Raw genomic sequence first — 17,461 nt, forward strand, 5'->3', positions numbered from 1 at the left:
TGCACATTATCAAATAGATGGGCGGCCCTTCTGTCACGAGTGCGCGGAGCGCTCGAGTGAGAGAAGGACGGCCCATCTCTTTGTGAATTTTACGAGGATGCTTTACTTAGAAGATAGCCGATTTGTCACATATTTCAAAAGCTTCTCATTTGACATTTATTGAACCATACATTCAATACAATGGTAGATTGCCATATACCATCGTCGGACGATGCATGTGTATATAAAATTTAATACGCTTTACCGTAAAACGGCAAAACTAACTTAACGAAAATTTATTATCCCTGTCAATATTAATCACATATTGGTGGCTTCATAAATAATTTTTCAGGAAATTAACTCTATATATGTATTTGTACAAATGTGTTTAAGAAAACATGTATAACACAAATATTAAAGTAGGAAAAGGATTAAAGACTTGCATTAACAAACTTTTTATAAAATGAGAGAGAGAGAGGGGGGGGGGGGGAAGACTTCGTGTCATTAATGGGTTGGTTATGAGGAAGAGGACCCCTATTGTTATTCAGGACTAAAGGTGAAAGGTCACGGGTCAATCTACTCTGGACATAGGAAGACTGTCCACTCAATATTTTGAGAACCCATTGCTTGACGGACATCAAACTAGGTACACTGGTACATCCCAAGGAGTAGATTACCCTCTTGATTTTGAGGTCACATGGTCAAAGTTTAAGAGTCAAACTACTATCCATTAAATGATGCATACGTATAACCCTTTTCAATTTTGCACCATGAGGGGCATATATGATTTACAAACATCTCCTGTTTTCTATTAATTTCTTTACGTAATGACTGATAGTTCGAATTCCAAGATGGCGGCACGCATTAGCCAAATGGTAAGAATTTCTCCATATGATTGACTGCAGTATGTGAGTAGATTCCGGCAATGACTGGAAACTCTCCTATCAATGGCGGATCTAAAGGGGGGGGGGTGTCAGAAAATTTGGCTAAAAAAGGGATACAAATGCTGTATTTTGAGGATGGAACCCCTATTGTAACCAAAAATGGTAATCACCCACCCCCACAAAATTCCTGGATCCACTCCTACCTGTATTCATCGACGAAACATTCTACCATATTATCATATGAACTGATACTATCGACATTTTGGGACGAATCCTTACAATAACAATTCAATTCTTTTTTAACACAGAATCTGTTTAATTTGTGAAAACCACTATCATCCAAACCGTATCACAAAATAATCCAAACCGTATCACAAAATAATCCAAACCGTATCACAAAATAATCCAAACCGTACCTAATCAGGTAAACATAGTCATCCAACATGTTCCGTTTGTTTAGCGTGTCGTCGATTGAAACAGTTATTTTACACTTTTGTGGATCAATGTCAGAGTTACAAAATTAGTGATAAAGATAATCAAAGTACTGAAAGTACTCATGGGAGTTGAACATTGTGGAAATTCAGTTAGAACAGATAGCACTGGAAGGGTAGGGGGATAAATGACTGAATATTATCATGATTTTAGATACAAATCAACTGTTGTTGTTTTTCAAAGCGTTACAACAGCAAACATGGATAATGGAAGGCCCATGGGCCACAACGCTCCTCGAGTAACTGAAGTTGTGTTGTTGTTTTCTAGAATTTCACCCCTTTATATTCTCATGATAAATGTGACCACATATTAATGTCCAAACATTCAAATCAATATGGTTATCAATGCCTTGCAGTTATGACGAAGTTTTTTCCCGTGTATATATACATTCAAGTTTAATCCTAGTTGTAGCTAATCTAAGGATTCATTACTTGAAAAGGTAGTCCAATATGCTAAACTGTCACCTGAGTATACTACAGTCCTGTAGAGGATCAATGGAATGGTAAATAATTGTATAATAACTCAAAATAAATGAAATGCAAAAAAATTAAAAATCGTCCGGCATCGGAGATGCACAAACCGAGTTGCGCAAGGAATGGGCATAAAGGAAACCGGCAGAAAAGTTTGCAAGAATTATCAAGCAGGGAGCAAAATTTTGCGTACATAAATTTCAGCCGACTTAAATCCTTTGACCTTGACCTTTAACCCTTGACCAAAATCAATAGGCTTCAGGGTTCGAAATTCACTTTTTCAAGCACTAGTCCGTACGGACTAGTCACTATTGATGTTCACTAGTCCGCAAAGCATTTCACTAGTCCATCCAGTATATCATTAAATAATCATTTTATTCAAGAGTATTTAATGAAACCAAACACATCACAGTTGCAAGCAATTCATTTTCTGACACCTTCAGAAGAAAAAGACCACCATACTTTATTTTGCATTCAAGATCTTCAGAAGCATACAGTAACCTCCGAGTTAATCCTTTTATAAATGTCCATAAGTGCGTTCGAGATCGACGTTACCATTGTTTTCGTGCTCAGTTCTTACAGTCACAGGAGTTCGAAATTTTATCAATAAAGTCAATAAAATTCACTCGATTTACCAAGCCATGAGCTATAGTGTTACAAACTCCTGTGTTTGAGTCGTGAATGACGAGAACATGTGCGCACAAACGTGCTTGTTCTTAGATCACACTACTTGCAGTTCTTGCACCTCGAATCTGTTCTCGTGATGCGTACTCGGAGTTCGGAATCGGCAGGAATTTGTGCTCGTTCGAAGAATGGCGGTTTCGAACGCACTCCATGTGTTTGAAAGATCAGGATGTCATAGTCACGCAAACACTTAATCATGCAGGTAATCGACCATAAGTTCAAACATCTAAGAGACTCAGACAAATCTTGCTAAAATCTTAACCAATTCAAGATTGATTTCCGGATTTTCACTAGTCCGTACAGACTAGTGCTATAGAGAGTTTACTAGTCCGACACGTTTTTTACTAGTCTCGGACTTACGGACATGAGGTAATTTCGAACCCTGCGGCTTCTTTGTCTCATCAAGGGCGATAATCCATCTAAGTTTAATTGAGATCCTATAATTTGTTAAAAAATTATAGTGCAGAAAACAAAATTTTCTCCAATTTCAGTCTATTTATAGCCACTGTGACTTTGACCTTGTGACCCCGGAATCGATAGGCTTCTTGTCTTACTGAGGGTGACAATCGATCTAAGTTTGATTGAGATCCTATAATTCGTTCAAGAGCTATGGTGTGGAAAACAAAATTTTCTCCAAATTTCAGTGTATTTATAGCCAGTGACCTTGACCTTTGACGTAGTAACTCCAGAATCGATAGACTTCCTGGTCTTACTGAGGGTGACAATCCATCTAAGTTTGATTGAGATCGTATGATTCGTTCAAGAGCTATGGTGCGGAAAACAAAATTTTCTCCAAATTTCAGTCTATTTATAGCCACTGTGACCTTGGCTTTTGACCTAGTGACCCCCAAATCGATAGGCTTCCTCATCTTACTGAGGGTGACAATCCATCTAAGTTTGAATGAGATCCTATAATTTGCTCAAGAGCTATGGTGCGGAAATGAAATGTTGATGCGTGCCCGCCCAAAGGCACTTCATCAGATCATAAGCCAAGTTCGACTTCATCGCAACTCCGCTAAAAATGAAACACTAGTCAAATAATGTTATTCATTGCCAAGGTATTTGGGATATTATACTGTGGCTCAAACAGGGGGTGAATGAACCTGACAGTATGGGAAGCATATAGTGGAATCAGACTTGTGATGCTGGAAATCTATAGTGATTAATAAACTATACATGTACAAGATCCATAACTATTTTTTTTTTCAGTTTATGAGGGAGAATCCTCATGTCTCTTTCATCTGTAGACAAATAAACTGTAGATAAATAAACAATGTGTTTTGACCAGAGTAATTTCCAATCCTTTTTGCAGCATAAATTCAACATTGTGGCAACTGGGTTAAACTTTGATAGTGAAGTAATACATGGCAGCACCTTATCCCATGCTCTTAAAATTTCTGTTTGACACACACTCATGACATCCACTCAAACATTACAGAGTGCAGCAAAATCCCATTGTAATAGGGGATTCAAAATGGATAACTGGTACAAAATATGGTACATACTATTCGAAAAGGATAATGAATTTGACATATTGATGTCTTGGAAAAGGAAATTCTGACATCGGGGCTCTAAGCGTTTTCAAACATTGTCATTTGATAAAAGTGTTCTACATTTTTAAAAATAGAGATTAATATGTCTTTACATACATAGGTGAGAAAGTTTCCATTATTCCTAGCCGAGACATACCATGTATGCGCAAAAAATTCATAAACAAATATCAAAATACTCACGTAGAAAATGTGGACCTTACCGTCATCAAGCGCAGTGAAACACGCCATTTCGAGATTTTCGCCGACGAAAGCTCGGTAACAGTAATGAATAAGGTACACTCATTTTGTATCTATTTTGTGACTTTCTTTATTAAAAGGAACAGTTCTCTAATGTGTAACGTGCAATTACTACGTAATTCAATAACTTGAAGCATGAAGCAGTTTCACTTTGCAACCAGATATAAGAAATTTTATTTCGTATTCCGATCCCGATCGAAAGTTGTTGACTGGGAATGACGTGTTTTAATTCAATATACATGTAACATCAAGCATTTTTTATATCACATTAAAAAAAACCAAATATATACACATACACAATGTTGTAGAGTTATTTCTTGTAAATTTTCTGAGGTTTCGCACCATATTCGATATTTCGCGCCACGGTGTCAATAGGTCTTGTGTGCAGTTGTCGTTCGTTTCCCTATCAATGTTTATAGGTGACGCTGCGCTACAAACGACAATTTTCAACCTTATCTTTTATTTTTCTATGTATATCAGTATCAATTTGATCGAAATCTTGTATTCAAATTGATTTGAATACAATATCATTGCATTTACTTACATGTCAATTATCAAAATTAGATTAATTCAGAAAAGTTACATGGATTATTTAATGGCGGATGTTTATAATAGTTTATGTTGATTTACCTAGGAGTAAATCAGCTGACACAGAACCCCCGTTGACGACCACTATACAAATCAATACAAATTACTACGCAGAAAAGTGCGTGATGACCAAGGGAGATTGAACATAGTTCAACTCCCAAAAACTGCCCCTTAGTTGCAAAATGGCCCATTTCATGTCTAGTCCTTCACTTAAATCAAGTTTTTCATTCCTTTAGTCTCTGTTCGATGAACAGAACGTTATTTGGAAATAAAACTTTCATCTGAATCTTCAACAAAAAAAATGCATTCCTGTTACATCATTCTGTTAAAAGTGCAGAAACCAACAAAACATGTTGTATTTCATTGAAGTATTCAGTGTAAACTAGCTTACTTTCAAAGAATTTCACCATTTTCACCTCATCCAAATACATCACAACCGTCGTGGATACACGGCAGTGTGAACCCGGATGTCCAGTGTCATGGCGGGCGTTGGCACGTTAAAGAACCCTCAATGAGCATTACGGTCCTGAGTGTTATGATCTAAATTTGTAGTACTTCATCTATAGCTGTTGAAGTCTCAATATGAGTTAAAAATTCTCGACTGGATGTAAAACAAAAAAGCAAAATGGGGAAATCGTTGTATGAAAGGTGAAGATAGCGAACAGTGATCAATCTCATAACTCTTATAAGCAATGCAAAATAGAGAGTTGGGCAAACATGGACCCCTGGACACACCAGAGGTGGGATCAGGTGCCTAGGAGGAGTAAGCATCTCCTGTCGACCGATCACACCTGCTTATGCGTTTAAGGTAGCCACACCCCCATGGGTTTCAAAATTTAGAGATGTATACACGTATGAAATACATGCATCATTCAAACACGGAGATGCACTACAGCCCAGTAGCTAAGTACTCTGTTACTAACTTGAAAACACGGATGTATATTTAATTGCCGTGATAAGATTCAGAAATTCATTTCAAAATTAAGGAATATCTTCCTCAAGCATAACTCTGATCCTTAGACGAATTTGACTCCAGTCTTTGGCACTCGGTTTTTCATTTTATCTCTTAAAAGTTTATTGTTATTTCGAATTTCCAAAATTTAGGCTTGAGCATCACTGAAGAGACATAATTTGTCGAAATGCGCATCTGGTGCATCAAAATTGGTACCTTATAAGTTTTACATGTAATAAGAAAGTTTAAAGAACATTGCTATAAAAAAGACATTATTTTAGGAAAACCTATTAACAGGTTATAAATGCAAGTTGACAGTTGTGTAGAGCTGCATGTCTGGTGAGTGGAAATGACAGTTTAAGCAAATGGCTCTGTCAGTCACACATAGTCCTAACCTCTTAGATATAGATAGTCATGGAAGGTCTGGCACACTGGTGAGCTGTAGAACTTTGTAGAAGTAGGCTTAAGGAATGTACGTTAGCAATGCTGTTTTCTTCGCTGTTGATTTCCTCTTCGTCATTCCATGTAGAAATGTACATAATTTTACAGGCTTGGTAGGTTGCAGATGAGATCTTCAGTGGACATTCACACAGCATCCCAGTATTTGTCAAGACTTGGACGGTCCCTCTCTGTGTTTTGGTCACTTGTACTCGAACCAGCAGGTCCATCAGTGTCTCGGAGGGCACCAGCTCAGACTGTGGAATGTTGAGGGAAATAGGTATGTCCTGCTTGATATAGTTTAGTGTTTTGCCTTGGTTTCTTCAATAGGTGTTTGTTGTCCTCATGCTGAATTTCTTACAAGTACTGTGCAGATGGAGCAGATGCTTGTATTTTTAGAGTTGTGAGTTAGGGAGGTATCATGTTCTATAAACATTGTTCAAGAGATAAAGGAAGTGCTTAATGTAGACAGATTGATGTCCATTACTTGACCTTTTCAAAACACATTTCCCGGAGGCAGGCCTTCAGATAAGCATATTAATCAGTTGGGGTGAGAGCACTAGTTCTGGTCTGTTTGTTAATTACCTCCCTTTGACCGTTAGCTGTTATGCATACTACTTTTGTTTTCACAATCAGGAGAGTTTAGAAAAGAATTTATGAAGATGGCATGGATTGAAAGTTTTGTTGGAGAGTCGGTCACTTAATCAGAGCATATTTCAGGTCCATACATGTAGAGTAGGTAAACATATAGGCAGTGAAGTTGGAAATTTTCTAGATTTTTAGAGCAGGTCTGTCCTTTCATCTTTCTTTAGTCCATCTTCTACACAGGTTCTCATAATTACATGTACAGCATATTAGCACTACATATTATAGGTCACTTATACCATAGATACAATTTACATGTAATATAATTTGTTGAGCACAGGGCTCTTACCATGAACACTCTCAGCACTCAAAAATGCAAACAATTCAGACAAAGAGATGTAGGGTTTTTAAAAAGTTTATTGCGAACACATTTAGGGCAATTGACGTGACCGGTTGGTGTAGTTTCATTCGGAACAAGTCAAATTTCTATAAAAAAAAAAAAAAAAGGGAGTCCATGAAAGGGATTTCTGGATTTTTAAAGGTAGCAGGGGACAGTTTCGCACTATAGGCCCAGTCAAGTTTCTTAAAAAATGGAGATACCTCACATTTGAAGTATTAAATATTTAAACATTTCAAGTTTAGCCGAGTGCTTAGTGAAAAAAAAATGATACAGTATGTATGCAACATGTAGGTGTCACCAGATGATGATGCCTAGCATACACATGGGTGCTAATGCGAAACTAAGACACGTGGTCAGCAGCTGAAGAAATTCAGATTGAAACCTGCAGGATCCAGGAAAAGGGAAGGTGGATGGCCCCATATAAAAGGTAGATTTTTAAGAAGGTCAGACAGGGTTCTTGATTGTGCACAGGGTCCATATCCCCTCGCTTGGTACTGTGATGGTGTGGGGGTGGTGCAGATTTAGCCCAAATGACAGAAAATCAAAGCAAGGAGGGGGCACCTGGTCAGAGAATGTTTTGTACAGCAACACTTGCATGTATGGATGACATTTAATTTAGGGCCCTGATTTAATAACTACACTAACATGAAATAAAAATATTGAGAAATTTTTCATTAGCCTGTCATAACCTGACTAAATAGATGTATACCCCCTTCCCACATGTTGAAGAACCAAAAAACTCCTCTGTCACCTTAATGTTCCTTCGCCGTTTCATCATACTGTGTTTCCGAATGGAACTGTCGTGTTCCTTGTCCGATTTATCTGGAGTCCTCTACCAACTAGACGTTAAGAATTTTCATTGTGCATAATCTGTTTAATCTGAATCACTTAAGCGTTTAAAATAAACCAAATAAGAAGTTATAATGATCATGTGTTTTCGTCAAACTCTCTCACAATACAGACTTCACACAATTGTTAACCCGTTCATTAAACAGTTCCTACATTTATGCGAATCGGAAGGGATACAAACTATGTTGCCAGATGACTATCATCCTTTTATTCTTTATCGCCAAACACATTTTTGAGTTCGACCATTTTAGTTGTTATTCTGAGGCCTGAGGTAGTGTATATTCAAGTTGGTTCAAATTATGACCCCTTCATGTAGGGTGCCGGGTAACAATGGACCTTCAAAGTTTTACATATGAATACATAGGAAAAATATTTTATCCAGGTACAGCAAAGCTATTATCAGTAATAATCATATGGAAGCATACTCCGGTAATGTAGATTCAATTTTATTTTAAATCATGACCTCCGGGGGTAAGGTGGGGCTACAATGGCCTATTGAAGTTTTACATAGGATTAAATAGGAAAAAGAATCTGCTGATTAAGAACAAGAAGGGCCATATTTACTAAGGTGAGCATTATGGTTCATGAGCCTTTTGTTCAATAATCATATTTCTAATGACTCTGTGCGGTTCTCTAGTACTATGGTGATGTCAGAGATAATCGTAATTCCCAGTGTCCTGATAATGTTGATAATTTTCTTAATTTGATTAGGACTGTCATTGATTGATACATGTATATCATGAAGTCAAATCAAGATGATATGGCAAATCCTTATCTTAGGTTTTATGAGGCAGTGGCATTGTTCAACTTTCATAATATACAATGAAAAAAACTGCTGATTGGGCATTTGTGTCATGAATGATATACTTCTGATAAATAACTACAGCATATGAGATCCACATCAACATTAGAAATAGAGAAATCATTGCTAACTTTGTAACAAGGTTGACATGATTTTGTTCTACACACATTCATTTGTTTACGATAAGCGATATCAAATAATAGGCTTACCATATGTCGTGGCGTTGCACTTTCTTGTTTGAAACCAAAATAGTTTCAAACTATGTAAGGGATACAAGACGAAGATGGTCTATTATGTCAGATACGGGACTGACACGAGCCGCGTAGTGGCGAGTGATCAGTCCCGTATCTGACACAATAGACCATCGGAGTCTTGTATCTTACTTAAAACATTGTTCTATCTAAAAACAAATGCATTTAAACGCACACAAAAAAAAACCACGTACAAATAATCATTGGTATAGACAAATATATTTACACCTTTTTCGTTTCTTATTTGTTTTTAATATATTAGGAATTCATAAACTTTAATGGCACACAAGGTCAACTCTTGTCTTTAATTCACAAAAAACTGTTAGCTCATCATTTCAATTGTCATAATACGATACTCCTCAAAACAGGGTTTTGTTCTTCATGGAAAGCGATTCGAATGCTTCTATTGTCTGAAGACTGTACTCAACAAAACTGGTTTTCTTTTTTGGGGTGAATGAGGGTACGTAAAGGGTGTTCGGAAAGAATCTTTTAGAAAAAACAAAACATTGGTTTCCCACATTCCTTTCTGGGAACCCTGATATGATACTGACACGTAGGCCTATAACTGGTATAAAAACAGAAGCCGCAGCCCTCTTTTAGCATTTAGTCCGGGTGCCTTGAAGAAATGGATTCAGATGATTGAAAAGTACATGAGTTTGCGGTAAGATTATTCATTATTTCTACAGATTCTCCTAAATATATTAAGAATTTTTTTGCACATTATTTATTTTGCTTGTTTCATTTTTGTTGTATACAAATTTATTTTTAATCATTTGTAGCCCCAGAAGTGGAAAATGCAATGCATTTTATCTCAGATCAAAAATCGCTCCTAAGGGGAATGTATGGTGCGACGTCCCAGTCGGGGTACATCAACTGCAATAGATTGTGGCCAAAATGTTAAAGAGGCAGGATTACAAATCTCTCTTCGGGCTACTGCCGCTACACGCCTATATGCTGCGGGTGTTGACGAGCAACTTATAGCGGAAAAAAGTGGTTACAGGTCATCTGTGATTCGCAACTACAAACGCACCTCCGAGGAACAATTACAGAGTGTAAGCGATTTGATTCAGAAACCGTCCAGTGTCCCCGCCGGAGCCGAAGAAAGTGAAGCTCAATGAAAGTGTTTCCTATGGATCAGAAAAAGAAATAAACATCACTGCCGGGGATGTAACAGTGAATTTGCGATTTTAATGTGCATGTGTTTAAATGAATGATTGTGACATGGATTTATAACTGTGGTGCCTAAACGATTTCATATACGGTAAAATCGGATTATACATGAAACACTCATTTCGTATAATTTACTGGAATATTTCACGCCTTGAATATTGTATTTGATGTATAATAAATATGTTTTCTCGCACAACGAAGAGTGGTCTTTGTTCCTGGTTTTTACTGTCAGTCCAGTATTTCTCATAATATTGGCCTGCTCTTAATAATACTGGACTATGTTCAGTACAGTATGAAAAATAAAGTACTGTCATGACAAAGAACTGACGTCACAACAATGTTTTAAACCCAGATAAAAAGGTGCTTGTCCTGTTTAGAAGTATGCAGTTTATTTATTATACATTTCTGGTTACATTCTTTAATTGTGATTTTAGGTTGTAAAAGAAGATGGACAGATGAAGATGAACTGTAAAAATGGAAACCTTTGCGATTCAGATTTAAAAAATGGAATGTGTACATCGAAGCAATTCGATATGTACAGACAAAACATAAAACATTATGTGACCAGTCAGAAGCGATAATAAGATCCAAAATGAACAACATCATTTTAGGAAAAGTTCGTAAAACAAGGATAAACTTCAAAAGAAGACTTTTGCAGGCTTATGAGAATTATTTAGTCTACGCTAAGGTGAAGTGTCCTGATCAGCATTTGCCCATTGTCTTCTGTTAGATTTTTTATCCAGTTATTATCATCGAAATTTATTACGTTATACTGCTTTCTGTGCCACCTATCTTTGTATTTTCTAGTTACGTTTTGCGGGCTATCAGCAAAATGTATTTGCTGTTTTTGGTTTTATTTGAGTAATGATTTGATTGAGGTGCAGTTAATGCTTACTTTTTTCCGCGGTTCGATAGTAGAGGTAGCAGGGGACAGTTTCGCACTATAGGCCCGGTCAACTTTTTCAAAAAATGGAATTACCCCGTATTTGAAGTGATATTACATGTGTAAAAATGTATACAATAATTTTAGGATGCATGTCAAATGTAGCTGAGTGCTTCGTAAAAATGTTGATATACAACATGTAGGTGTCACCATGATTCCTAGCATATAGATGGGTGCAAATACGAAACTAAGACACGTGGTCAGTTGCTGAAGAAATTCCGGTGAAAACATGCAGGGTCTAGCAAAAGGTCTGTAGCTGTGAGGGAAGGTGGATGGCCCCATATGAGAGGTAGATTTTTGAGAAGGGCAGATAGGGTTCTTGATTGTGCACAGTGTCTAAATCCCCATGTTTGGTACTGTGATGGTGTGGGGGTGGTTCGGATTAGCCCAAATGAGGGAAAATCAAAGCAAAAAAGGGGAACTTGCTCAGAGCATGTTTTGTGCACCAGCACCAGTATTTATAGATTACATGTAATTTAGGGTCATAATTTATTAACTACACTAATATGAAATACAAGTATTGACATAAAAGGGAAATATGATTTTTCATTAGTCTGTCATAATCTGACTTTGGTGTATACCCCCTATCCACATGTTTCGAAACCAAAGAAACTGTCCCCTGCCACCAGAGCAGAAAAATATTGTATTAACGGATCCGTGTCAATATTTTCTATAGATGTTTGTCAAGCTTGAATGAACGAGCCAATCAGTTCATTATGCATAAATGGTTCGATGGGTAGTATCGAGCGTGGTCATTCTCTAGCCGTCAACCAAGACGAACACATGTTGAAACTTCAAAATAAAATTGAGATTTTGCATATATAAATTATCTCGCCCAGTTTCAGAGATTTTCCCCAAGAGGATTTAACTCTGTTTCCCCCTGGGTTTGATAATTTATAAGGGCTATGTTCATTAAATATAAAATCGTTGATTGTCCATTTTCCTCTTGTTTGAAGAGATGTAATTCTGTAGATGTGATATGGGTGAACAATAATGTTACACAAGTATTCATATAATATGGTATTATGTTTTTTACACATGTACGTTTTGTAGGTGTACATGTGTTGTGGCTAATTTCGTGTTTTTTATGCAGTTTAAGCATTTTCGGGTTTATTATAATTAAGTATTTATCAGACAGGAAAAAGTCCTTTGCATTGGAATTTGTGTACCCTCTTCAGCCATTCAATTGTTAAAAATCTTGAAAATGTTTATCCTTTTACATTATGTAACCTTAAGATTTGGTGAAATACTTAAGCACCATTTTTAAAGAAATGAGAATCTGTTTTTTTGTTTTTGTTTTTACAAGAGAACTATTGAATTAAGTAACTTGTGAAGACATCTACATGGTTGAATAGTCTTTTTAACTTATACAGATCTACCTTACTTTTTATACGCCCGTCTTTAGACAGGACTTATTATGGTACAGCGATGTCTGTATGTCCGTCCATTCGTGGTTTATTGCTTCTAATTTCATTTCTCTTTCACATATCAAGCTGAATCTTGCTATGTAGCTTCTTTGTGGTTCCCTCTAGACTGTGATACAATTTCGACCCATTTGGATTTCTCTTACCAGAGTTTCCCCCCTTTATTTGAACAGCAAGTATTTTTTTATGTTATATTTGAATTAAAACAGCAATTTCTTTTTTGTAAAAATGAGGGTCCGCCATTTATTTTGTTTACCTCGCACTATATTGCCGCGGACACACAGGTTTCCATAGTTTTTCACAAACGTTGTGGTTTTATCTATGGTTTTTCCTCGGCGGCGAGGGAAGCACATTTATAGTATTTTGGAAATAATATAAGTATGACGAGTGTGTTTTGTCAAACAATGCCTATGATTGCTTTATATTACGTGTTGTTTGTGGTGTATATGTACTTAAAATAAATAAAGGTGTCATCTCGCATGGTGCGCTACAATGCAGTTTAGTAAATTGTTTTGTCTTTTCATTTTATTATCAGATATATAATAGTGACGTGTGGACACCTTTTTAATAATTGATATGAAAATGTACAGCAAAAGCATATCGTTGCAAACAATGCAAAACCATCTCTACAAAATCTATTTTTCAAGCAATATATAGCTTGTTGAGGTGAATTTCAACAATGGAAGAAAAGGTCAAGCAAAACAACGGAAATGCATGCAATAATCAACCATTACCGATAGTGACCCAATTGTTTAACTGATTCAACAATTAGTTTCAGGGCCCTATTATGTGGTCTGAATTTTAATCCATATATGTATAAAAATAGTAAACCAAATTGATATATGTACCAAGCAATACATGTATATAGCTAGTGGACGTGATTTTATACAATCGTAAAAAGTGAAGTTCACAAAACATCAGAAATGTTGGACCCAATAAGCAACTATTACTGAGTAGACCAAATAACTAACTAAGCAACATACGGGTACATATTTTCAGCCCTGCTCTGGGCATCCAAATTACCAGATTACAACGGCGTTTTCGTGCCAATTTAACCTAGCAGACAAAATAAAAATAAATCGTACAAACGATTTGAAAAGTCGTCTGTACGATTTAGGAAACCGTTTGTACGATCTAAAAACTAGTTTGTACGATTTAGAAAATCGTTTGTACGATTTGAAAAGTTTGTACGATTTCAAAAATCGGTTGTACAATTTGGTAAATCGAACAAACGATTTTCTAAATCATACAAACGACTTTTTAAATCGTACAAACGATTCAGTAAATCGTACAAACCACGGGCATTTTAGGGTATTCACCTCCCCCTAATAGGATCTGGCCTCAAAAGTATAGGCACCGTTATGGGACACGGATGTACCAAATATACCCTATAATCACTCTGAGTTTACGCAATAGGGTTCTAGGTACGGCGCTTAAACTAGGATTTGTACCACTCAGGTGACCACTGGGCATTTTAGTGGATTGACCCCCTAATAGGATCTGACCTCAAAAGGGTAAGTATAGACACCGTTTTAGGGCACGGAGGCGCCAAATATACCCCATAATCACTATTTGCAATAGAGGTCTAGGTACTACGCCTAGCGCCTAAATTTGTGGCACTCAGGTAACCACAAAGAATTTTAGGGCATTGACCCCCTAATAGGATCTGACCTCAAAAGGGTTAGTATAGGCACCGTCTTGAAGCACGGAGGCGCTAAATATACCCTATTTTCACTATTTGACTATATTCGACAGGGGTTTAGGTACAGGGGCTAGCGCTTAAACTAGGACTTGTGCCACTCAGGTGACCAAAGGGTATTTTCGGGCATTGACACCCCTAATAGGTTCTGACCTCAAAAGGGTAAGTATAGCCACCGTTTTGGGGCACAGAGGCGTCAAATACTCAGGTGACAGCAGGGCATTTTGGGGCATTGACCCCCTAATAAAATCTGACCGCAAAAAGGTAAGTATAAGTACCGTCTTAAGGCAATTTACCCCTATTTTCAATATTTGACTATATGCGATAAGAGTCTAGGTACCGAGCCTAGTGCTTAAACTAAGACTTGTTTTACTCAGTTGACCACAGGGTATTTTAGGGCATTGACCCTGTAATAGGATTGGACTTTAAAAGGGTAAGTGTGGGCACTGTTTTTTGAGCAATAAGTTCAAGGTACGGCGCCTGTCGCCTAAACTAGGACTTGCACCACTCAGTTACACACAGAGTATTTTAGGGAAATAACCCTCCGAATAGGATCTGACCTGAAAAGGGTAGGTATAGACACCATTTTGGGCACGGAGGCGCCACACATACCCTATTTGACTATATTCAATAGGGGTATAAGTACGGCGCCTAGCGCTTAAACTAGGACTTGTGCCACACAGGTGACCACAGGTCATTTTATAGGGCATTTAATTCCCTAATAGGATCTGACCTCAAAAGGGTAAGTAGAGGCGCCGTTTTGATACACGGAGGGCCAAATATATCCTATTTTCACTATTTGACTATTTGCGATAGTATTCTAGGTACGACTCCTAACACCTAAAGTAGGATTTGTGCAACTCAAATGACCACAGGGCATTGACCCCCCTTATTGGATCTGACCTGAAAAGGGTAGGTATAGGCAATGTTTTGGGACACGCGTACGGAAATGCCAAATATAGCCTATTTTCACTATTTGACTATGTGTGATAGGGGTGCAGGTACCGCCACAAAGGTGACAACAGTGCATTTTTGGGTATTGACCCCGTAATAGGATCTGACCTTAAAAGAGCAAGTGTAGGCGCCGTTTTGGGGCACAGGAGCGCCAAATATACCCTATTTTTACTATTGGATTATATGCAACAGAGGTCAAGGTACGACGCCTAGCACATAAACTAGGACTTGTGCCACTCAGGTGACAACGGGGCATTTTAGGACATTGACCCCCTAATAGGATCTGACCTCAAAATGGTAGGTATAGGCAATGTTTTGGGACATGGAGGTAGAAATATACCCTACTTTCAGTATTTGACTATATGTGATAGTATTATAGGTACGACTCCTAACACCTAAACTAGGACTTGTGCCACTCAGTTGACCACAGGGCATTTTCGAACATTAATCCCCTTAATATGATCTGACCTTAAAAGAGTAAGTGTAGGCGCCGTTTTGGGACACAGAGGCGCAAAATATACCTTATTTTCAGTATTGGACTATATGCAAAAGGGGTCTAGGTACGGCACCTATCGCCTAACTAGGACTTGTGCTTCTCTAGTGACCACAATTCATTTTAGAGCATTGACCCCCCCCCCCTTAATAGGATCTGACCTCAAAAAGGTACTGTTTTGGGGCATGGAGGCGCCAACTATACCATATTTTCACTAATGGACTATATGCGATAGGGGTCAAGGTACGGCACCTAGCGCCTAAACTAGGACTTGTGCCACTCAGGTGACCACAGGGCGTTTTCGAGCATTGATCTCCTAATAGGATATGACCTCAAAAGGGTAGGGATAGGTACCGTTTGGGGCACGTATGCGCCAAATATACCCTATTTTCACTATTTGACTACATGCGATAGGGGTTTAGGTACGGCACTTTGCGCCTAACTAGTACTTGACATATTCCACAAAAAAGGCTTCTGTTCTCAAAGTGCCAAACGATGGGGATTTTTTCGTGGTAATCTGAAAATATTAACACTCAAGATCAAGAAAATGTAATATATATATATATATATATATATATATATATATAATTATAAAAGTTTTCTTTCGCTTTTAATTTATTTTAAAAAAAAAATTGTAAGCTTTAAATGTAATCTATATACATTACATCGATACCAGTAGCGTAGCTACACAGTAGCACTGTATGCACGTGCTTACAAATATTTTCGTTAAATTTTTATTACATATTACGAAAAATGTCCTCAGCTTCCCAGACCCCCTGCTTACAAATATTTCAAACCTAGTTACGTCTCTGGATACAGATGTTTAGTGTGCTTTAATAAAGATCCCGAATCTTTTATTTTCTGTCAATGTTAATGTCAGTTCTTCAAGGAACGTTTTTGATGTTAATGTTATTGTTTAACGGAACAACACCTTGTGGGATGTAAATCACGAGGGACTATAAATAGTTTCCCGTGATTAGTTTTTATTGCAATAGGAATAGTCTTTGAATTCATAAACCAGTAGTCTGACCTACGTTTTAGTACAAAAAGAACAATTTCTTGTCCTAACGTCAGCAATTTTGACAGAAAATCTATCGCTTGAAGTTTTATGTAAATCTGGATACCTCATCCTCTCAACCCGCCATTTCATTGGAAAATCACATTACAACGCCCCTTGGGGGAAGAGTTGTAATCATCACAAAGAAATACAACTCTTACAATGGTTTAGTAAAGATGTGTGCTAACGTCACGCGTCACATTGTGCCGAGTAGAGTTGGACAGAATGACGGTAGACCAAATATTTATGTAACTTAGTGAAATATTTTGTTTAAAGAAGATACAATCTGTTCCACAATTAGATTATGACTTTTAATGCTTAATCCCAGAAAAATAATCATAGCAAATTGTTGATAACGGCCAGAACGGACACTTTAGTACACGAGCATACAACACAGACTTCACAGGAAAACAGATTTATATAGAACTGCGCATGCGTGCATTGCACTAAACTATGGAAACACATAATGAACATAATTAAGATACATAATATCAACATCCCTTTTTCTTTAAAGAGCTTTCAAATTAGTGCAAAATAAACATATAATATAAGAGAGC

At 37.3% G+C, this 17,461-nt stretch overlaps 1 long non-coding RNA gene across 2 annotated transcripts; it reads left to right on the forward strand.

The window, feature by feature from the left end:
- The first annotated feature begins 575 nt into the window (after window positions 1–575).
- On the forward strand, window positions 576–13,196 carry LOC125660012 (uncharacterized). 2 transcript variants are annotated; one of them, XR_008798486.1, is made up of 4 exons: window positions 576–6,557; window positions 7,554–7,689; window positions 10,769–11,254; window positions 11,909–13,196. It is a non-coding gene; the product is annotated as an uncharacterized LOC125660012 (long non-coding RNA). The 2 variants fall into 2 exon arrangements; XR_008798487.1 differs by lacking the exon at window positions 7,554–7,689.
- The last annotated feature ends 4,265 nt before the right edge of the window (window positions 13,197–17,461 follow it).

Source organism: Ostrea edulis, chromosome 9, assembly GCF_947568905.1.
Source record: "Ostrea edulis chromosome 9, xbOstEdul1.1, whole genome shotgun sequence".
Taxonomy (NCBI): Eukaryota; Metazoa; Mollusca; class Bivalvia; order Ostreida; family Ostreidae; genus Ostrea; species Ostrea edulis.